This window comes from Salarias fasciatus, chromosome 23, assembly GCF_902148845.1.
Source record: "Salarias fasciatus chromosome 23, fSalaFa1.1, whole genome shotgun sequence".
In the NCBI taxonomy this organism is placed as follows: Eukaryota; Metazoa; Chordata; class Actinopteri; order Blenniiformes; family Blenniidae; genus Salarias; species Salarias fasciatus.
The window spans coordinates 39938676-39959204 of NC_043766.1; the positions used below are offsets into that span (position 1 = coordinate 39938676).

Below are 20529 nucleotides of genomic sequence, written 5' to 3' on the forward strand. Positions count from 1 at the left end.
AGGAATTATGATTCACTCTTCAACAAGTGGCTTTCAGCTTTGCTCATCAACCAGGCCCTCTGAGTTAAACTCCAGAAGCTTCTCTGACTTTGTTTTCTACACTCACTCTTTGATCGGGGCATTTGGACTTCATCATTTAGATTTTAGCTTCAGAATCCATCATATTGTATTGAAGACTCTGATGTTATCATGTAAACCCCAGCAGGTCTGAGTCACATGACCCAATATTTTTATGTGGATTTTTTCTCAAAATGAAGAAACAATAAAACCTGATATATAACTTTTACCACAGAAACAATTCTGGATCAAAGTCACTGACAAACAGCAGCACAGGTACTTTTTAACCACAAAATCAACATGTGAATTCTCCAGAAAAATGGTGAAAAAGGTGGGATGGCTTAATAAATGTGTTTGTGGAGTTTAATCAGCTGTCAAAGTGATTTTAGTTGAGAGAGAAACTGGAGGAGGTCAGAGCAGAGAAATGACCAGAATGATGAACAAACATCACAAATCCAAATGTTTTAGTGTGAATAAGTAGAAGAGCTTCAAAATCAGTTCAGCTTCAACATCATGTCAGTTTTAAACTTTGTATCCTGGAGCAGCGTCCAGTGAAACGTCTCTTTCAATCCTGCTGCAGCTGAAAATGCAACAATGACTCAACTCTCTGCACAGTCTCATCGTCCGGACTGGAGCCTCTGGAGTCCCTGGTTTGGCCCACGGACCAGATGTTTGACAGAGCTGAGCACAGAGAGAAAAGCTGAAGGAAAGCCTCCCTCCTGATTGGACGAGACAGAGAGAGGACAAAGGAGGACCTGAGGACGCTCAGCGAGGACCAGCTGAGGAAACACACTCAGGCAGCGACCTGAAGACTGTCCAGGCTGTCAGGAGTCTTCAGCACCTGCCTGGTTTATGACAACCTACATGTGGCTTGTTGGTCTGGGAGTATGATTCTCACTTAGGGTGTGAGAGGTCCGGGGTTCAATTCCCGGACGAGCCCTTCAACTGCTGTGTTCTTTCCTCCCAATGGTTTTCGGTTTGTTCCAGAAGATCTGTCCACCAGAGGAGAATAATGTTATTAGTTTGATATATTCCAGTTAAAAGCGAGGCTCACGAGTGTGGAAACCCTCCTCAGATTCAGAGTGATGATCTGGTTGGTGGAGGAGCGACCGGCCCCCAGTGACGTGGAGGGAAACCCCGTAGCGTCAGCACAGGTTCAGACTGCTGAACGAAGCCACACCTGGCTTTACCAACGTGACACAGCTGCTGAAGGAGCTCCGGCTCCATGCTGCTCACTCAGAGGAGGAAGAACCAGATGTTGGACTCTGCAGGCCAGGGGCCTCGTTGATCACACACTGTGGAGGGCCTTGTGGCTTTTCACAGGAGTCATCTGAAGGTTTTTTCAGATGTTGTGAAGTGTTTTTGTTTTGTTTAACTTGGACTGGCTGACTCCATCTGTTATCAGGGCTTTGTATCAGTATCTGGTCTGAACCCCGACTGGGAGGAAGACACACAGAGTATCTGTGAGTGTCAGCTTTCTCGCCTGTTCTTCCACTCTCTGAGAATCCTTTAATAAACCACATCATGACACTTGGTGATTTCTCAGAAATTCTTTATGCCAACAACAGAAAGATTTCCAAAGCAGTTCTATGGTTTATCTTGCTGGAAGGATCCTCCGGGATGTTGAGAGATTGATTTTATCTCACAGCCACAAAGAGACACTCAGCCTCTATTCATAAGCTTGATGATATTGATGTGAGACATAAAGCCTGGAGATGCTGGGGATTGAACCCAGGACCTCCTACATGCGAAGCAGCGCTCCACCACTGAGCTACATCCCCTGTTTCCTCCACTGCTCTGCTGATTCTGACTGAAGTGAATCAGCTCAGTGAGTCCAGGAGGAAAACTCCTGAGAAGCCTGTTCCTCTCTCAGCAGGACAGTCTGGACTGTGGAGTGTGGCTGGTTGCTGGAGGTCAGTATTGATGGAAGTGGATCCATCACTGGTCCAGGTCAGGTGTTTTCGTCACACAGCCATGACTCCTGCTGGGCCGCTGCGCTGCTGAGTCCCTCACATTAGTCCTGTGCGGTATACCGGTTTGTACCGAATACTGGTTTTTATTTTCGTTATGATATGAATTTTTCATATACCGCAATACCGGTGAACAGCCCAAACAACGTCCGGAATGTGCGCGACAGTGAAGTGTTTCAGGTGGGACCCATTTCACTGCTGCACACCAACAACACAGCGTGTTGGCTGCCGGCGAGAGCTCTCAAAGTGAAGCACACGCTGTTTACACAGAGGAACTAACACCAAAAAGAGGAGCCACGTCTGTGGTTTGGAAGTTTTTCGGCTTTAAAAGGTCGGACGTGGATCAAACAACTCTTTTGCAAATGCTGTCGAGCAGAAGTGTTAGCCGGCGGTGCTAACGCTAGCAATTAGCTTCACCACCTCAGCCGAAAACACGTTTTGGAGTACCAGGAATGTCATAAACTAAGATCCACACCCTCCACATCCACAGCTCAATCTGCAAGTAGCAGTCAGACGTCCATTCAAGATGCGCTCGCTAAGGGGACTGCACATGAGAAAAAAGAAAAAAAACAAGTGGCAGGTCGAGATAACGATCGCAATCACGCAATCTGGACATTAAAAAAAAACATGATACAGCCCTTATGACAGTAAAATGGGCTATTTAAAGTCAATCAACTGCAGTAATCATTTTATTATAGAAGAAAATGTGTGTAACAACACTCTTGGACGAAAAAAAAATACCGTCAAATACTGTGAAACCGGTATGAATTAAAAAAAAACCGTGATATGAAATTTTTGCCATACCGCCCAGCCCTACCTCACATCCTAAATGAAACCACTGGAGGACTCAGCTCTGCTTCTCTCCAGGAACCATGTCCTCCAGCTCTTCTGTCTGACAACACTGTTTGGTCTGCTGCCTGAAAATAAGGCCGTTTACACTGCAGAGGCTTCAAGAGGAAACACTAAACTCTCACTGTGTTCTGGTGTCTGTTTACACCACAACAGTGCTGGAGACACTGAAAACACTACTTTTTAGAAACTGCTCCAAGGTGGAACTTTCTGAGATCTCTCAGTCCGTCTCCTTGTTGACAGTGGAAATGCTGCTGCTGGTCATGAACATGAGATCAGACAAACCTCCAACACAAAGTCAGAGAAGCTTCTGGAGTTTAACTCAAAGGGATCCTGGTTGATGAGCAAAGCTGAAAACTTAGTTGGAGAGTGTAATCGTAACTCGAAGGGCTCGTCCGGGAATCGAACCCGGGACCTCTCACACCCTAAGTGAGAATCATACTCCTAGACCAACGAGCCGACATGTCCACAGAGCAGAAGGACTCAACTGATTGTCATGAATCAGTCAGGTGATCAAAACTCCTGACCACATCCTGACTGAAGGAAATGAAAACATCAGTCATTAATGACTTGAATGATGGTCAGTTTGACCTCAACCACTTCAAAAAGTCCTCTTGGACATAAATGAGCCCTAAGTGAGCCCAACGGCATGCTGGGAGAGGTGAAGAAGCCACAGTCCCGGGGATTGAGTTCCAGCAGGAGACCAGGTCACTTCACTCAGCCACGTCTCTGTCAGGATCATCACATCCAGCTCATGGGAGTAAAGAAGGCACAGAGGAAGACTCTCTCGATGTCAACAGAGCCTCAGAGAGTTCTCAAACTTGACAACATCAAGATGAAGCACAGCATTACACCAGTACATGACTTCCAGCAAGAGATACCTGAAGTACTGTGACCTTCTGCTATGAGGATTCAGACCCAATTAAGGATCTGCCCTTGTAGCACCTGGACAGGGACTTGAACCCTGGACCCTCAGATTAAAAGTCTGATGCTCTACCATCTGAGCTACCCAGGCCTGAAAGCGGCCTTTTGTGTCTGTATATCACTAACTTATGAGTTTTCCTGGACAGCTTTCCTGTCCACCATGGCTGAGAAAGTGGAGCCTTGTCTGAATGACTGACTTTTTGATCAGAAATGTTTCAGGTTTCTGCCATAAGTTTAATAAGATGATGTACGAGAAGCACTGTCATGGAAAAAATATTTCTCAGCTTTTACATTGAACAAAAAGTGGCATGTCCAGAATGATTCACACAAGTTGATACTTCAGCACCATGGACAGCTCTATCAGTCCTTTTCCACTGGTTCCTTCTCAGTCTTCCTCCACTCGGTTCTCTTTGTTCGGCCTTGGCCCCGGTCGCTTTCCATCATACAGAGTACCGACTTGGAGTAGGTGGAGCAACGTTACACAATGGATATATGGAGACATACTGCAGACAATCAGCCATAAACATGAATAATATCTGTATCATGATCTGTCTTCAGTTAGGGTCAAACACCAATGTAAGAAAAAGACAATGATTAAGCTAATTTGTTGACATGATGGCAGTTTTGAACATTGGGCTTCAGCAGTAAACCACTTGTTAGAGTCACTTGTTGTTTGTGGAACTTCTCTTTTGTTCTTTCAAAACCACAAGACTCCAGATGTTAGGTTAACCTACTTTAGTACAGCAATTTCTGTAAGTCAAATCATTGAATTGACATCAATCTCCTGTCAAACTTTTAGAAAACTGCATTTCATAAGCTCCAATTTTACTGCTGTCAAAATGAAGATGGCCACAAGAGGGCGTTGCTGACATGTGGAGCAGTGGCAGCAGATGATCCAGAATACTTTATTTTAATCTCATGTAAAATAGAGCAACTCCTGGAAACACTGTTTGAGGAAGTGACTTTGAGGAGCAGCATCAGTTACTTCCTCATCTAATCATCTCTGTGCAGCTCCAGAAGGATTTTTACAGATGTTACAGATGTTTGTGATCCTCAGTGGACCACACTGGTGCAAGAGGAGTCTCATGTTGATATTATTAGAATTTAAAACTGTTAGTGGGCCAAGTCCTGATCCTCCAGACAGAGCTGTGACACTGTCCGCTAGTTTGTGTTAGTGAGGAAGAAACAGCATAACACCTTCAGTCTGGACACTGGGGGACAGTCCACCCACAGCCTTCAGTCTGGACACTGGGGGACAGTCCACCCACAGCCTTCAGTCTGGACACTGGGGGACAGTCCACCCACAGCCTTCAGTCTGGACACTGGGGGACAGTCCCCCCACCCTTCAGTCTGGACACTGGGGGACAGTCCCCCACAGCCTTCAGTCTGGACACTGGGGGACAGTCCCCCCACAGCCTTCAGTCTGGACACTGGGGGACAGTCCACCCACAGCCTTCAGTCTGGACACTGGGGGACAGTCCACCCACAGCCTTCAGTCTGGACACTGGGGACAGTCCCCCCAGCCAGTCTTCACCCAGCAGCAAATAGTTAATGATCTCTGGAGCTCTGCAGATACAGAGGCTGGAAAATGACACAGGTTTAGTGATGTTGGCTAAAAACTTCCTCATCACAATGTAAAGACTCCTGAGGACACTTTAAAACAGCTCCAAAAGAGGACTGGAGCGGGACTTTAAAGAGCTTTCAGGCCTCGGCTTCATTCATTTTCTTTAAAGAGGATATTTCTGTCTGGGCTGAACTCGCCATTAGATCAGGCAGTTGTAAAGTTTCTTCCCCCAACCTCTCAGTATGAACAGTGACCAGGTGGGGGCAGCATTCCGCTGATCCAGCGTCCAGCCTGCCGGAAGTCAGTAGAAGAAGAAGCTGCAGCTGTAGTTGATGCCAGTCCTGGTCTGACACGTGCTGGTCCAACAAGGATCCAGACTCAGTAAAGGTCCAACTCTTTAAACTTTGTGTTCAGTGCGGTTAAAGTGAGTTTTCCAGGAAGCTCCGGATTGATTCCTGTCGGTTTTTAACATCTGCTTTTAGCAGCAGCAGAGACGCTACAGGAAGTGGGGCACCAGTTAACACGGAGACCAGTTAATCCGAACACCTGCGAGCCAAGTACCCCTGGCTGCAGCCCGCAGAACGGGCGTGCCTCAACGTGGGCGGAGTGAAACGTTTAACTCCGCCCACGTTGAGCCTCACTCGTTTATTGTCGCTGTCTGGTGGCGCCACTGGCCTCTATCAGAGGATATGACAGAATTCTAAGGAGTGCTATCCTGTTCTGAACTATGGGGGCAGTAATACGCAAATAGCGTCTACACTGCCGGAAATCTCACTGAAGAAGAAAGAAGAAGCAGAAAGAAATTTGAAAAATGGAGGTAAGCACTATATATTTTGTTTAAACGTGTTTGTAACCCTGAGAAAAGTACAGTTGGTTTACTCTTCATTGTACTGTTGTTCAATTGTTATGTACAATGTTTTCTACAAGAGAGTGTTGAGGTGAACTGTATTTTGGTGTGATTGTCATGATTCAGTTTAGCCACCGAGGGCACTTGGTGTACGGGCAACTTGCGGTTTTTCAGATGGGCGCATTGCATGCTGGGATGGAGACACTTCGGCTGGGAAGTGTCGGATCACTGTGACCAGGGAACTTTGTTTTGTTTTGCTTCTATATGGCCGAGGACTCCGATTGGTTTTTTTCATGGATGCTGGAATTCCATTCCAACACTTTTGACGCCGTCCAGAGTACCTGTTCAGCAGAAGCAGGATCATAAAGGATTTGGATTCATCTTCTTCTTCGGTTTCTTCATCTCCTTGATACGTGGAGCAGATAAGAGCTGACACACTTAACACACATTCTACCCGGGTAGTACACAGAACATATACACCACACTGGACAGACTGACGGACATTGGACTGAGCAGCAATAAGCTGTGAAGGGACATTTTCTTTTCCTTTTATTTTATTTTTCTAATTTTCATTGGGGATTTGTATACAACTGTGATGTTTTGTATTCTGTGCGTTGTTAGAATAAAAACTGTGTGATCATTTTTACAGTTACCTTCCCCTCGCTCCTTGAGTTGAACCTGAGTGAATTGTATGTTACGAGCTACATAGAGCTGCAGTAGCAGTAAGTTACATGTTGTTTTAACGTGCTTTAACATTGCGGTTTTGCGATTTGTAACAGACAAGGAAGGAAGTGATATTATTTTATCTGCAGTTGCATTATCGTCAGACATACTTATTTTGTCGCGATGTCCTGATTTTGTCACGTGCTAAGTAGCAAGCCTATTTGAAAAGTTACCGTATACAAAACATGAAAACGATGCCATTCCTTTTAGCATTACACTAATTCCAAATATTCACAGTAATCAAATGGAACGACCATGTCTAATTAATGAAATATTGCGTTAGACATGAAATAGAACTTACTGCTTTTGTTTGTGGAATAAATCGTGATCTGGAAGACAAATCATGTCAAATCATGGCTGTTGATATAGATATACATTTAAATGTTGTATCTGATCAGTTGTATTGGGCCAGTCTGGACTAAAATGCCAATCCGGCTCCAACTGTCATGTTACCAGACGGTGAACCGTTCTGTCCTGTCCAGACATCTGTGAGCATCCATGACATGACATGAATCAACATTTGTTGTTGAGGTGAAAAATCGTTTCAGATCTTTTGTCTTGTGGATTCCTCAGTATTGCCTTTTTTAAGTCTATTTTTCCCCTCTGATTTGTAGAGACACATTACCATACTTACGGATACACCAACCCCAACAAAATGCAGCAGCAGTGAACATTTCCACTGTCCTTTCTGCAAATATGAGGCAGCTAAGCATATGGTGCAGAACCATATGAAAGGCCACTCTTCAGTAAACACAGAGGTACTTACTTATGACACATATTTAGATGAGCAATATATTGGTACAAGTACAAATGTTATTTACTTCTTTCCTCTCTTTCAGAATTCATAATTATTAAGTGTGGCTTAAGTTGTCGGACAGCAGCACATTTTCATTGCTGCTATTGTGCTGCAACAATTATAATAGAGGCCAGTTTATAAGACACATAGAACTACACCAAAGGAGAAGCATGATGCAGCCCCTAAAGAACTAACAAAGACCCTCGCAATGCCTCCTGTACAGCTCCCTGTGGCATCCGCACAGATCCCTGCGGCCTCTTCACAGCTCCCTGCGGCCCCCACTCAGATCCCTGCGGCCCCCACTCAGATCCCTGTGGCCTCTGCACAGCATCCGGATACCCCTAAAGCATCAAGTCACACAATATATGGAAAACACAAAAAGTCACTTGTCCTCACTGCAGCATGATGTTGAGCAAGAAAAACTTCAAACACACTGCAAAAGAAAGCATACCCACCACTTTGAGACAGTGTCGAAGGACAGATTTTTGGCCTCTCAATGTGTTGATGTCAAAAATGGTGTGTTTGCAGTTGAAAAATCTTTTTGTGGTCCAGCAACACCCATACATGTCATTAAGAATACTTGGGGACCAACCCACAAGGTCATGTGTGAGGTCAACCAGTGCCGTCTGAACAGTGACTTTGCACGAAGAAGCGGGATGTTGATATAGTGCCCCCATATACTGTCTTTATTGTATTGCCCACGTGCTGACAATCAAAACGTCACTCTAACAGCTGAGGCATTGAAAACAATGTTGGACAATAAATGGTTTGGTGAGGAGCGTAAAGCCAGTCTCTTGCGATCTCAGCAAAGTGCTGTTGCAGAGGGTGTGCCCCTGTCTGTGCATCTGAATGTAGGTGGTCCACCTTCCAATTTCATATCTCTGTTCATGAACCAAACATAACCTATTACAGTAGGTTGGGAAGAGTGATTGTGTCTTACGACACAAAACAGAACAACTGGCATTGTCCCTGCTCTAAAGCAAGACACTCTTGCATTCACAAAGCTGTTGCTAAATGGCATCTCTTTGTCACAAAGAGGGAGCTATTCCAAAAGGTGAAGAGCACAGAGGAAGAGACACACAATCCAACCCAGGCCACCACAGATCAAAATGCAAGTGAGGACAGTGTGGAGGACAGTTATCCACCAGATGACAGAAGTGTTGCAAGGATGCTTAATTACCTCCTCACAAATAAAAAGCTCCCTGCAGATCTGCCCCAAGCTCTCATGGAGCAGTCAAGAGAGGGAAGAGCAAAGGACAGCTTTCCAAAGCACCTTATCCCTAAAGAAACAACATGTGTAGAATGTGAGTACACAATGTGTGAACAACTGATAACATCAAAAGCCAAGATCCTGACAAGCACGGGTGTAGTTGAAGGTTGGTACTGTCACGGGTCCTTCTATGCTCTTATCATTTACTGTGTTGCATAATTTATATGTACATGACAAACAAAAAGAATAATTCTACTTATCGCAAAGGACATTCCAGCACAGCCATAACCTTTGTTTGGACTGTGTTTTTAGGAATATCAACGTACAGGAAGTCCTGCCTGAACTGTGGCATGATCTACAGATACCAGGAGTGGGAGGATGGTATCCACAACTTTGACGACCACATAATCTTGTCTCTGCATTTGTGCCTGATGGTTAGGATGCATTACAGGTGAGACCGTATCATTCAGAAATGCATTCTACTCACTGAAAAGTCCAGTGAATTGATTTTGTATGTAATGTGATGTTATTTTAACTTCTTTCCATCCTTTTGAGTGACACCACAGTTCAACTCACAGTAATACAAAAAAAAAAGTTTTGACAAGATAAAATATTTAATTGTATTTCCTAAGGCTATTGAAGATGCAATTCTAACAAAGCAACTTACATTTTGAAATCATCTAACATTAGAATACTCCTGTTCTCATCACTTTCCAGACGCATACAACTATCAGCAAAGTGATAGAAATAATTGAAACAACAGAGAACGTGTCCTTTCCGAACAAGGAGAGGATTCTCCAAGCCTACCTTCATTTTGAGGCCCTTACAAACCATGACTACAGTTACAATTGTGTGTCATGTGGCTATAGCCCAGCGCTTGTTGTGATGGATCTTCACAAGAAAGGTGTTTTCAATTTGCCAGGTGAGTTTGATAAGCTGTTATGTCACATAAGTATTTTAGCTTCATTGTTTGTATAACATCTCCTCTCCCTCTTCTGTGTGGTGAACTGTTTTCTTGTCTGTACTTCTATTGCACGTCTGCCCATCCTAGGAGAGGGATCTCTCTTCTGTTGCTCACCCTGAGGTTTACTGTGTTCTCTTGGGAGTTTTTGCTAAAGGTCTAAAGGCAGAGGATGTTGTTATGATGGTTTGTAAAACCCTCGAATCAAACTGTTCATAACATATGCTATACAACTAAAATGTATAGCATCTGGACTAAAACCACCAGGTTCAGGAACAGGTTTTTCCCAATAGAACTCTTCCTCCCGCCACCCCTCACCCTCTCACACACATGCCCAAGCCCCCTCAGGAAGTGACTATATGCATTTTGTTGCTCTGTATTTGTGACATGTGCAATAACAAAGCTGAATCCAATATAATCTATATTCTGTCGGCTCTAATGCTCAGATATTTTATTAGTGATTGAAATGGGAAAAAAATAAACTATTCTTTTAACAGTGAGTGAGATCCAAAGCCTGCCTGATGATTTTGATGGCCATGTGGATATAGCAAATTTCTGGGATGCTGTGGCCATGGAAATGATTAGTCGTGGTTTAATTCCATGTAAGTAATTTGAAAAGACAGTTAAGAGCAGTTGCACTGAAAGTAAAGTATATTAATGTTTTAGTCTTGGGCTAATAATAGCTAATACTCTTCATATTTTTTCACAAAGGTGGTCAAAGAACCCTTTTGTTGTGTCCCCCAGTTATCATCACTGGGCCCCATGGATTGGCCCACACACACGAAGATCAAATTCAGTTTTAAACACTGAATTTGAAAAAATGCAAGCTCCAAAAACGCCAAACAATGGGGATGATGATGATGATGACATGATTAATGAAGAGCGGCTCACAGATGAGCTTGTGAACTTGAAGGTGAATTAGTTGATAAAATATGCAAAATCCACTTTTTTTGCAAACAAAAAATGTCTATGCTTTATTCACAATATCGACTCAAATGCATGTTTGCAACAGGTAGAGGACATCAGGGCACTCTGTAAAAACTGTGGTGTGGATGACAAAGGCTCCAAAGTGGATCTTGTCATGCGACTTTCAGAAAAAATGTCAAAAAGAGTCACCTACAACAAGGTGTTTGAGAAAGTGTGGGCTGCCTCTGGTAAGTGAAGTAATGTGTTCATCATCAATCAGTATGTATTTATGTAAATTAGCCATACATGTTCCTAATGTCAGTTATTACTCATACTAGAGTCTCATAATATGCATTTGAATCAAACTGTAAAAGTGGGTGATACAAATAAAGTTGCCCTTGACCACTGTTTTTCTGTTTCCAGGTGGTTGGGCTGTAATCACCTGTCCATGTGGGGTTGTGTATTCAGTGAAGTTCAACCTCAGAGCAGAGAGTCCACGTGACTTTGTGGATCTCTTGTTATCGTGGAAAGACTTTCCCAATGTTTCAGTGTATGATTATGCCAGAGGGCTGGCGCTGCCTGCGGTTCGCATGCAGCCAGGAATCTTTGCCCCTTTTCAAGGAAGGTTACTGGATCCCACCCCAGACAACATAAAGCATGCCTCAGAGAGCACGGTTCATGTCAACTTGCCATGGCTGAAAAATTCTAAGATGCCCGCTGATGAAAATGGTCACCCTCTCACTGGGTCCTCGCAGCATTTCGCTTTAAACGATGTGTTCCACCAAGGCAACAGCAAAGACCAGAGGGAGGTTCTGAGAAAGCTGGAGCTTGTGCCTGAGCTTGCTGGTCTTATAAACAGCCAGTGTGTGGAGCAGCTTTTTTCTGGGATGAGAAAGAACAATTACTTTTTAAATATGACAACCCCATCCACACACATATTTCTCCAAAGAAATATACTTCATCATTATAACATGGCAAAGAACAAATGAGTCCGAGAACAGTATAGCAAGATTGTTCCTTCAGATGTTGAAATGCAATGTGACAGCCATGGAAGGCTAGTCTTAGGAATGTTAATGAATATTTATGCACATTTATTGTCCTCATCCACTTTATGCAACTTTATACAATGTATGTAACATTTCTTTTCTTTTTGCTCATTCCCCATCAGCTGGAATGCCAACGGGGTCGTCTGACAACAGCAAAGACCAAGAAGAATGTCAAGAGTGTGAGTCCCTGCTAGTGTGTGTGTGTGTGTGTGTGTGTGTGTGTGTGAGAGAGAGAGAGAGAGAGAGAGAGAGAGAGAGAGAGAGAGAGATGTGTGTGTGTGTGTTTGTGGTGTGTGTGTGTGTGTGAAAGTAGAAATGTGACATTTCACACTTGATTTTTATTCTGATGTTTTTTTTCCCCCACTAGTAATTGATGGCAGTCAGCAGAGACCTCATGGGCACTTCACTAGTCTCCATAACTTGTCAGCACACAGAGCATGCTGGGGACAGGAACTCAACGACATCCAGGAACACCTGGTAATGTCAACCATTGTGCCACTGTAAATATCTCTGAATGGTATTAATATAACCAAAAACATGTGTCAAGACTTTGTTTTCTTCCATTAGCTGTCAGATGCCTTGGATGAGACCAACAGTCCCACTGAGTACCTTGCAATGGTGAACAACATCATCCTGACTCGCTCTGACTTTTGGAGTCTTGGTTTGAGTCGAGACATTGACGGGATGGTAGGCATAGAGAATGTGTTGTGCTGATATGATTTCTGTATTTTTTGTTATTATTTTAATTTGTGTTTGTTTCTACTAGATCCTGAACTCTTGTCTTCATGTCATTGGGAAGGTAGAGTAGCTATGGTGAAAACTTAATTCAGATGGGTTGGATAGTATAGTTCAATGATCTATCTCTGTTACAGAGAATAGAGCACGTGTTTGCTGCAAACAGCCATGTCATTGCCACATGGTTTCCACCATCATCCACAAACCCCATGGATCACCTGCCGGTAGTTTGTTGAAAAGTTTTGCTTTTGTAGTGAAGTTTGAGCATTTCATAATCAGTTATTGATATCTTTTTACAGGACAATGCAGCCAGTCTACAGTGGGTTCTGCTTCCAGTATTTGTACCTGGACACTGGATACTCTGTGTAAATACATTTCTATCTTCCTCTATTATTACCTTGCACAACAAAGTTGCTCATTTCTGGTTTAAATTTTTTGGTTTATTAAATGCATGGCAGCTTTGTAAGTGTTTCTGTAACGTTCCATAACTTTATGTGTCTGGTTATATTTGAACACATTTAACAGATACTGAGGCCACAGGCTCGGGAGATTTTCTTCCGAGATCCCCTCTGTGGCAGCAGCTGGAGAGATCAGAGTAGAGTCCATCTTTTCAGGTTTTTAGGGCACCTTCCAAGATCTTGCCTGGACAGTGGTAGTTCTGTTTTAAACCACTTGTCCTTTGTTTGTTTAATAAATGGTTCTGTTTTTATTTGAATTTAATTTTCCCCTGCATTGAGATGTTACAAACAACAAAAGGGAGTGTTTGCAAGGGATAGACGTAATTGTTACATTATTCTACGCAGATGGAAACAGAACCATACATTTTGTTTGATGGGCCAGTTCTGTTTAAGCCCATTACAAAAATGTTTGATTTGAAGTTCCAGCCTCTTCCTTATTCACTTTCAGCTTTGTTCCAAGTGTTGCTTTGAAATGGTTTATTGTACTTTTATTTACTTCCACTTACTCTTTGACCAGGCACATTGCTCACAGCCTGTCTCCTGGCCCTTGGAGACAGCTTGGTGTGAATGATGTTCAGGTGAGACGTTACTACATTGCATTTGCTAACATTTGCTATTTTCTTGCCATTCTTTTATTAAATACTACTTTCACACCCAAGGGCCTAACACTGCAAGGATGCTCCAACAACTGTGGCGTGTTTGTTTTCATGGTAAGAACTACTCAGTATGTTATATCGATGATATCTAAAGTGTTTTTTCTGCATTTAAAACACACTCTTTGTATTGAAAAATTGTATCCTCACAGAATATGCATGACATTATATTAACCAGTATCTCTTAAATTACAGTACGCTCTGTACATTGTAATGGGGGCCAGTTGCGATTTCAGTGAGGTATATGCAAATTGTGACACGTTATGCTTGACTGTAGCGATGAAGGTATTATTTTTCAAAACATATTTAATCTTCTGCATTTCCTTCTTCACAGGAAAACATGCTGCAAATTCGAAGATGGTGGTGTCTTGTTCTCCTGCAGAACTTCCCCATGCCGTAAGCCCCCTCAGTATCACACTTTTAAACCAGATTCTTTTAGATCACGTTTTACTGTATTCACTGTTATCTGACCTGCATGAATGTTTTCATTGTGAATGTGGTTGTCATTAAATCACCAATCTGAAGAATAGAGATTGCAGCAAAGAAAAAGGCAAAAAACTACAGGTGAGAGGTCATGTGATAAAGTAGTATATAATGAAACTATTGCTTGAAGACTGATCCTGCCACTTATTTCAGGATGTGGCTGAAGTCCCCCTGAAAAAGTTGAGGCTTTCGGAATCTGCCACTGACGCATCAGGTATTGTTCCAGCCAGCACTGTCTGTCAGGAAGACTACGAGACATTCTTCTGTCAAGAAATTATTGACAAGACATGAAGGTGTTTTGTGCTTTTAAGAAAAAAGAATAATGTGTTCAACGGGGCTGAAGCTTAATTCATTACATCTGACCTCTACAAATGTACATGGTTCGTGAGTTGTACAGACTCTGATATATTATGTCTGGCATAATCATATACGGAAGTCCCTATACAGAGATCAGAGATTATGTTTTTGTTTGTTATGTAGAATGAAGGCCAAACTAAGAGCCCTCTTTGATATGAGGAAAGACATGTAACGTAGACTGTCAGTTCAGTCTTATATCCTTGAGTGGATTATGACACTTTAAGAAAGTCGTTAGTGCAAAGTTTAGGAAATCTGTGTTATCAGCCAGTAATAACCATGGCATGTTCAGGTATCAATGGCTTAGACATTCCTGCTGTCTCTGATCTCCTTAATGTAGCTGATATGATCCAGTGTACAAAAAATCCAAATCTGTTTATGTGGCATTTAAAGCCATGAGTTGGACTGAGAACTGTTGTTTTTGGGGCAGTATCTAACTCTGACCAGTAGAGGGCGCATTCGCTACATGGTGTGTTCATGGGTAGGGATACTCTCGCGTGATTACACCCCGAGAACGGGAACACCCACGGATGTCAGTGAATGAACTGTGATGTTAAAACCATCTTTTTGCTCTTTACAGCATCAAGATAAAAGAAATTAAAATTCAATGTGTAGTGGAGTACAACTTCGTATTGTGCCACGCTACATCTACGTATGCTGTATGTCACAAATTCCACTCACTGTTTCAGTCCAGCTAGCCCTAGTTTGACAGGGTTTGAGTTAGGGGAGCGTTGAACCCAAATAAAAAGTTGTGTCGCTATAGTATTACAACTCCTGGCACAAATTATGGAATCACCAGTCTTGGAGGACGTTCGTTCAGTTGTTTAATTTTGTAGAAAAAACAGATCACAAACATGACAAAAAACTAAAGTCATTTTATTTGCAACTTTCTGACTGTAAGACACACTAAAAGATATCAAGAGGAAAAATTGTAGCCAGTAACAATTACTGATTTAGACCAAGCACAGGGAATAAATGATGGAATCACTGAATTCTGAGGAAAAAAATGATGGAATCACCCCTACATTCTCATTCCCAAAACTAGCACTGTAAGCAGTAAGCACCACCCAGTATGGTGCGAATGAATAATGCAATGTAAAGTGTCTTTGAGTGTCCTGAAAAGCGCTATATAAAACCAATGCATTATTATTATTATTATTATTATTATTATTATTATTATATTATTATTTGATACAAGAAAATGTTTTCCCAAAGAACTATTTTTTGGCTCCAGACCTGATCCTGATATAAATAGTAATGCTGATATAAAATTAATCTTGACAGTAAATCACATAAGATGCTAGGTGATACATACAAAGTGTTCTTTCCTTAATAAGAAGAATAAAGATACAGTTCAGCTTAATGTACAATCATTAAATGGTTTGTAGTCCAGCATTTAGAAGCTGTATTGACGTTTGTGAATGTGCTACATAGTCTCCGCCACCAGACAAACCAGACGGCGACAATAAACGAGTCAAGCTCAACGTGGGCGGAGTTAAACGTTTAACTCCGCCCACGTTGAGGCACGCCCCGTTCTGCCGGCTGCAGTCAGGGGCTTCTCCTCACAGGCTCTGTTGACATTGAGACCATCTTCCTCTGTGACTTCTCTGCTGCCATGAGCTGGATGTGATGTTCCTGACAGAGACGTGGCTGCTTGAAGGTGAACTGGCCTCCTGATGGAACTCTGTCCCCAGAACTGCGGCTTCTTCAGCTCTCCCAGCATGCCATTGGGCTCACTTGGGGCCCGTTTCTGTCTTTCTGGACTGTTTGAAGTGATTGAGGTCAAGTTGACCATCATTGAAGTCCTCATGACTCATGTTTTCATTTCCTTCAGTCAGGATGGTCATTGGATGAGCACTGGAAAAGACTGAAGCCAAGATGGCGCCAGTGTGGTTGGCATGCCGTCTGTCTCTGCGATCTCTACTTGTGTTTGTGGCATATTGACAACTTTTGCTGTAAAAGTCAATTCTCTGCTGGTCTGTGAGCGACAAACATTACTGGATCTTCGACCCACGGCTTAATACTTGATAGATTATAAGTGTGAAGGACAGGGGAATCCTCATCCACCTTTCCTGGCTGGGATACCGGCTCACCTCTGCCGTGTCTTGGCTCCACCTCCACGCAGGGCCGCCGCAGACGCTGGGGGAAGCGAAGCGGGAGGCTGGTGAAGCTAAAGGCTCATCTGTTGCTCGGGCGCAGCACTTTTTTTACGTGTCATGTTCCCAATAGGACTCGTTGCCTCGTTGCCCAGTGTTGTTTTCGTTAACGATGACCGACGAAAATATTTCGACAACGCCCCTTTTTTCCGTGACTAAAACGAGACGTGACGAGCTAAAATTATCTCTTTAAAGACGGAAATGTGACGAGACGTATCTGTTGTTTTCGTTAACGAGACGAGACGAGACGAGACGAGACGAAAATGTCGGTATTTTGACTTTCAAAAGAAATGAAAACAAATGCGATTCCTCCAGCCAGTTCACGCAGATCGGCTGCTTTACTCTGAAAATATCAGCAATTCTTGAGCTGCTTCCTGCATGCCTGCACTGCATGCGCCGGCGCACTAGAGAGTGGGCAGCAACTTTCGCCCGGGCTCGGCGGGAGGAAAAGATGCAGCGATTTATGGATGTACTTTAATCAGAATCCAGCAGAAATAAAACAGAACGCCTCGTAGTGGGAGACGGAGGATCTAATCCAACTGTTGACTGTTTGTTTTTACTGTGAAGCTGCAATAGGAGCCCACCACTAATTAGTGAAGATTTTTACCCAAGTACCTAATAATCTTTACTTTTTCTTGTTCTTTTCTTTTTTTAAAAAATAATCCAGGTGTTGTCTTATTTTGAAGAAATGTATTTTCACTCTTGTTTAAAATTAGTATAAAGAATTCAGGTAAGGAATACTTACAAAGTTTATCAAACTCAAGTTATATTGTCATTTCAGTTTTGAAGACTTCCAAGTGTTTCATACCATCAAGTTTACCCAAGGAATTAATTTAGTTTATTTCAGTTGTTTTAATGGTAGTATTTTCCTCATAACCATCTTAATATTGGTGTTATCTCTCCTCCAGAAGTAACAGGCAGTTACTCTGACCAGTTCAAATCAGTAATAGAAACATAACAGACCAGTTTTAATAAAGATCTCAGCCTTTATATCAGTATGGACATTATAAAATAGCCTGAAAGTATCAGCAAAACTCCTATTAGTCCTCTCATTCTGTCTGCAGAGCTCATATAAGCACTGCATTGAGGTTGTAAAGTATCAAACTAGTCCAGTTATTATTTAATTCACAAGGAATCAATGTGTTATGATGGTTTTGTGCCATTTAAGTATATTTTATTATGTTTGTTTGGTTTAGAATTTCCTTTGTCTTTTTTCTCATGTACTATTGTTTCAGCCTTTTTTAATGACTAAAACTGGACTAAACCCGTTTGGTTTTCGTCAACTAAAACTAGACTAAAACTATGAAGTGTTGAAATGACTAAAACTAGACTAAAACTAATGAGCATTTCGTCCAAAAGACTAAGACTAAAACTAAATCAAAGCAGGCTGCCAAAAACAACACTGGTTGGACCTGCGTAATCTTCGGCCTCTGCAGCGGGTGTATAGCAGGGCTAACACTCAGGCTAACACCGCGGCTCCTATCCGGATGGCGCTAACAAACGCCAACTCATTGGTGAACAAGACATTTATCCTAAAGGATTTTATTGAGATTTTCTCTTCATTACTGAAAGTAAGACCGGAGCTGGTGAGTCGAGTGCTTTTTCTGAACTTTTGCCCCCTGGTTTCAGCTATTTCTCGACACCAAGAAACTGTCATGGTGGTGGCGTAGCGACTGTGTTTAACAGTGTTTACAAGTGTGCACAGCTCGCCTTGGCTGCGCCTTGGAGTTTTGAGATCAATACTTTTGTTTTGTCTTCTGATTCACCCATTCTGTGCGCTGTTGTGTACCGGCGACCTGGATATAATAAGTACTTTATCAATGACTTTTCCAGCTTCTTAGCTGATGTTATGTCAAGGTTCGACCGCTTGTTGATTTTGGGTGATTTTAATATTCACGCAGTATGCTGCCCAGGTAAACCTATGACAAGAGTTCCTGGACCTTATTGATACATTTAACCTCGTGCAGTCTGTTTCTGGAGCAACGCATCGGTATGGACACACGCTGGACTTAGTGCTATCCCATGGCATTTCAGTGTGTAATGTTGAAGTCTGTGACCCTGTATTTTCAGACCATTGTCCAATTGTTTTTGATGTTCCCGGTCCACATAACATGGTTAAATCTTGTGTTCCTGCACGACACTGTCGCATCATTAACTCTGCCACTGCTGCTCAGTTCTCTGTTTCCTTTGAAAACTCAGTGTTGGCTGCTGATATTTCTTTTTTCGATGTTGATATTGAAACGTTTTTCCAACATTTTGAATCAACCTGCCAGTCAGTTTTAGACAGTGTTTCTCCTCTTAAAGTGAGACGACCAAAACCTGAAGCTGAGCCTTGGCTAAATGAGTCCACTCGTGCCATCAGACATGAGTGTAGATAGGCTGCAAGTGTCTCTTGAAATTTTACAGAAATGTCTGCAAAGGTATCAGAAATGTGTAAAAGCAGCTAAAGCTAATATTTTGCTGATATTGTGACAGCCAATAGGCAAAAACCACGAGTTCTTTTTAATATGGTGAACAGAGCTCTGAACATTCCTCAGTCGGATGGCCTGGAAGCCTCACCTGAGGTCTGTGAGAATTTCCTGAACTTTTTTGTGAATATGATTGTGTCTACAAGGGCCCTTATCAGCCCTCCAGCTGTCAGTTCACCTGTTTCTGCCTCTTGCTCAGCTCTGCTCCATACGTTTGAGCCAGTAACACTCTCTTGCTTAGAAAAAGTGGTTTGTAAAATGAAGCCTGCTGGTTCCCCAATGATCCTACTCCTCCACGTCTGTTCAAAGAAGTGTTTCCTTCTATTGCAACTTTTGTTTTACATTATGTTAATGGAAGCTTGGCAAATGGAGTGGTCAACAAAAGTTTGAAACATGCTGTTGTTCAGCCATTGTTAAAAAAGTCTGGCCTTGATCCTAAAGATCCTGCAAACTCACGTCCGATTTCCAAACTTCCATTTCTGTCTAAAATCTTGGAAAAATGTGTTTTTAATCGTTGAAAGCTTTTTAGATGAGCAACAGATCCCAGAGGTTTTTCAGTCGGGTTTTAAAAGTCTCCACAGTACTGAGACAGCTCTGTTGAGAGTTTTTAATGACATTTTTATGTTTGCTGACTCTGGACAGATGGTTCCTTTAGTTTTATTGGACTTGACTGCAGCGTTCGATACAGTGGATCATGAAATCCTCCTGTCCCGCCTTGAAAATCTGGTTGGGATTAAGGGATCCGCTTTAGAGTGGTTTCGCTCCTACTTGAAAGACAGAAGTTTTTGCGTCAAAATTGGTGATTTTGTGTCCTCCCAGCTCCTCTGTCGTGCGGCGTGCCACAGGGGTCAATCCTTGGGCCACTTCTTTATTCTTTATATCTGCTTCCGCTGGGATCTGTTCTACGGAGGTTTCGTGTGTCCTTCCATCTTTACGCCGATGACTGTCAAATCTATGTACCTCTGAAGTGTGAAGATTCATTCAGTGCTGCACAACTTCTGGACTGCATTAACACGACTAAGGACTGGATGTCAGAAAATTTTCTGTGTCTCAATGATAGCAGAACTGAGGTTCTTCTGGTTGGTCCATAGTAAGGCCAGCAGTAAACAAGTTAACTTGGGGCCTTTGAGTCAGTTTGTTAAGCCCACTGTTACAAACCTGGGTGTTAAAATGGACCATGAACTCAACCTTGATAAGCAGTTTAGTGCTGTTGTGAAGTCAAATTTTTTCCATCTGAGACAGATCACTAAGGTAAAATCTTTCCTCTCAAAACACAATTTTGAAATATTGATTCATGCTTTGTTTCAACTCGGCTGGACTATTGTAATGCTCTTTATGCCGGCATTGAGGAGAGTTTACTGAAGCGTCT

General features: G+C 42.6%; 1 protein-coding gene and 3 non-coding genes across 5 annotated transcripts in view; all 4 read right to left on the reverse strand.

Moving 5' to 3' along the window:
- LOC115382203 (NLR family CARD domain-containing protein 3-like) overlaps window positions 1–20529 on the reverse strand; it is a 617169-nt gene that overhangs the window by 474509 nt on the left and 122131 nt on the right. The window lies entirely within an intron of this gene.
- On the reverse strand, window positions 1768–1838 carry trnaa-cgc (transfer RNA alanine (anticodon CGC)). The gene has a single exon. It is a non-coding gene; the product is annotated as a tRNA-Ala (tRNA).
- Window positions 3264–3335, reverse strand: trnap-agg (transfer RNA proline (anticodon AGG)). The gene has a single exon. It is a non-coding gene; the product is annotated as a tRNA-Pro (tRNA).
- On the reverse strand, window positions 3819–3891 carry trnak-uuu (transfer RNA lysine (anticodon UUU)). The gene has a single exon. It is a non-coding gene; the product is annotated as a tRNA-Lys (tRNA).